Raw genomic sequence first — 3980 nt, forward strand, 5'->3', positions numbered from 1 at the left:
GGAACAGATCATTAGGGAGCGTATAAGGAGCTATATAGATTGTTGAGAAAAGCAAATAACTGACTTACTTTTACTTGGTGCTAGAAGTGTGTCTCAGGTTTCCAGGCTAAAACTGAAGCTATGGAGGAGAGTCAGGATCAGCACAGTGCAATGCCGTTAGCATAGGCCAGGGATTTGGTGTTTCAAATGATGACTTAGAAAAAGATTTATTTACTTTTTATCTCATTAACTTTTTTTTCATTGGAGTGAAGGGAAATTAACAATTCACAGAAGTTAGAAATTAAGACCATTTACTCTGTTTTATTTCTGTATTTACAGAGAAGCTAAAAAAGGAAGAAATTCACTTCAGGTATTTCTTGAGACCAGAACCAAATGATGCACAGAGTTTGGAGAAGGATTGACTGGTAAAATGTCTTCCTGAGAATGTACTTGACCCCACCTGCATGTCTATTGACATATCTACCATCATTTTTGGCTGTTACATAGAAAATAATTTTTATTTGTTGGGAATTTAGTTGTTTTTTCCTTCATATCTACTTTTGGCCACCACAATGTCAAATTAAGTTAGAAGAAAATATCAAATTTAGGAATCTAGGAATATGGAAATTTATCATAAGAAGAAAGGGACAAATGTGGTTACTTAATTCAATCAAGTACTGTAAGGATTTATTTAAAAGAGTTCTTAATAATATCTTTATTTTACTTTCACAGAGCAACAGACAAGTGGATATAGACTTAAAATAAAGAACTAAAGAGTTCAGTTGGAAGCAGGAAAAACGTTTTGGACTCTAGAGTGATAAAGCATAAGAATGGCTAAACAGAGGTACTGAATTCTCAAATAGTATATTTTATTCATGATTTAGATATGCCAACTGATGTATTATATATGCCAGGCCAGAAATTCATTTACATATTTACTGGTTTATTTCTGTAGGTTTATTAGTAGAACACTAATTCTCTCTACTTTCTTCAACTATAAAATTGAAAATAAACGAGAATCTCTCCTGGGGGACTGACCAAATCCATGTAAGTCTGAAAAAGAAATGACGACGTTTAGAGTGAATGTTAGAATCATTATAACTTTCATGGCCTTTAATTAAGAAAAGTTTGGTGGTAAATGAAAGTCCTGGAGAACAAAAGATTCAATGTTCTTGTAGAACATACTCAATCTACTTGGAGCAAAAATTGGCTCATATCACTCTTTCAGGGGGCTGGTAGATACCTTCATCTAGTTTTGTGTATTCAACTAGGAGTCACTTTTGTTTTTGGAACCCTGAAGATGCAAACCATATACATGTTAATGTGTTCTGGTATTCAGGTCTTTGCTTTGCTTTCTTTCCCTTTTTACATTATCGGACCCATTTTTAGACTTCATATTTTTCTTGTTTCTTTATCCAAAACTTTGATGCATCTCCTTTAGGCTTATTATACTGTTCCAAATTTATTTGGCTTTTTATACTATCTAAAATCCCAGTGGCTTAAATACCTGTATTTGTGTCAGCTACTACTCCCAAAAAGTGATAAGAAAAAGTAATTTACATAAGGATGTGAGTTGTAATTTCTTATTGCTTAAGACTAGGGACATTAGTATATTGCTTCCAAGATGTATCACATGGGTGCCTAGAAAAAGTCTAATTCTAACTACCAAATTAGGGAGTACATTAGGTATATGGTGTGTGTGTGTGTGTGTGTGTGTGTGTGTGTGTGTGTGTGTGTAGAGATAATGAATTTTTCCATAAAGTTTACAATTTTATGAAGTGTGGTCATTATTAGCTCATAATACTTATAAAAATGACTTGTTAGCAATTGTTTAGAAATATTTCTTCCTTTGTTTTATTCTTACCTATCTTTTGTCTGTCCATTTATTCATCATTCTTCCCTCTCTTAACCCAGTCATCCATCCGTCCGTCCGTCCATCCATCCATCCATCCATCCACTTACTCATTCACCCCTCCAACAAACACTAATTAGAGGCACACTGAAGGACAGGAATGGTGCTGGGGAACCTGGAGGAATAGAATAATATGAAAGACTTTGACTTTTCCCTGGAGAAACATATAGTTTAATGCAGGGCTTCTCAGCCTTGGCACTACTGACATTTGGGGTTAGGTACTTCTTTGTTGCTGGGGACTATACTTTTATCCTGGGCAATGTAGAATGTTCAGTAGCATCCCTGACCTCTACACATTAGATTCCAGTAACAATCCTGATCCTCCCAGTGTGATAACCAAAAATGTTTCCAGACATTGCCAAGTGTCCCCAGACATGCCACAAGCACCCTCAGTAAGACCACTGGCTTACTGAGAGAGACTGAAAAGGTCCTATTTCCATGCATTTTGACAAGTCTTATAAGAAAGGTGCACATATTGGGGATATATTTTGGATATATTCTGTCTTTGCTCCTACCTCTGGTCATTGCTAATATATTTCTGCAAAGCAGTTCTTGGTTCAATCCCAAAAGGACATAATACATATCAGAAAACTATTTATCACAATTCATGATTGATTTGTTTTGGTATTTCATGTGACAGATACTCATCCAGGTAAATTATCCAGCCAAAATAGTTAATTAGACTTTATTGTTGCTTTTTCTACCATGTAGTTCCTGTTGAAATGACTTGTAGAGATATTTAATATAAATTCTCTTTTAAAGAAAGTAATTAAATATAAAATATTAAAAATGAGCTGGTATGCAGATCAGGATGCAAAGAACTGGAATAAGCAATCACCTCAACGAAAATTTTTTTTGGGGGCCTATGTATGCTTTTTTAATAATAATTTTTGATTACTTTTAAATTAGGTTATTATTACTTATATATTAATAGTTTATGCCATAAACAAAGGTTGGCAACAGTTAAACAAGGTTCCATTAAATCTTACTGGATGTGAGACATTTGTACTGCTTTGCTCAGACAGCAGATAATATAGGTCCCTTACCGTTACATTTCCTTTGCTTACATCATTTCACTTATTGACGCTCCAATGCTGTTTCCTCTTAAATTCTAGATTGAAGCATATCTTGCTTCAGGTTTCGGAGAGTGTTGATGGAATGCCATGGTTCTCTATGTTCTAGTATTCAAGGAATCATCTGACTATTGCTTCAAATGCTTTCCTGCTCCTCACTTGGTCCTATGAAACTTTGATTATAAGAAATCTTTATCTATTGCCCATGAGTAGGAGTGGGAGGAATTTGCATTGTCTTTTTGCTGAAGTTTTGATAATTAGTAGGTGTCAATGACAGCAGAGTTTTACTGTAATATTGAAAATTCTTAGCTCTTTCAGAGATAAATATTTCTCACTTTTAATTTACCCTGGTTATAAACCTATAAAGAGAGGCTAAGGAGGATTAAATTCTTCTCTGCCTAACATTTTAGATATGCAGAAGAAACTTCTTAAATAGTGGTACAGCTGACACTTGCCTGTAATATTTCAGTGTTCATCTTTGTGTGTGTTTAGTAGAGTACACATAGTTTTCTATCACAGTTCTAGATGTCTTGGCAGAATAAATGCATATGACACAGAAGGAGAGCATCTTCCTTGTAGCATCAGCCATTCATTGTAGTAGAAGTGGCTGAAGTATGCTTTAGGAGCTATATCTGCATCTTTGCCCAAGTGCAATCTGGCCTGCCATTAGTAAGTTGGCCAGGGTAGCCAACCATAACAGAGAGACAGTTTGTCTTTTGGTACATGCAGGTGTGACAGTACTGAGTTGATATTTTTTTCTGGCTAAATATAGAAACTAATATATACTTAGCTCTAGTATTTTGCTCTTTATTTGCAATTTTGGATGTGTTTTGGTGAGGTTGTATTGAGAGGTCAATGACTTAGCTTCAAAAAAGTTAGAGAATATTTTGTTATCTTCACATAATAATTCCTACTGGGTTATAACAACATTTTAGGCGGTACTACTATTTGCACTATTGAGTCCTGTAGCTTTCTACTTTCTGTGTTAGAGATTATTTCTTTTTATTTCCCACAGC

This window comes from Myotis davidii, unplaced genomic scaffold (genome assembly GCF_000327345.1).
Source record: "Myotis davidii unplaced genomic scaffold, ASM32734v1 scaffold594, whole genome shotgun sequence".
Taxonomy (NCBI): Eukaryota; Metazoa; Chordata; class Mammalia; order Chiroptera; family Vespertilionidae; genus Myotis; species Myotis davidii.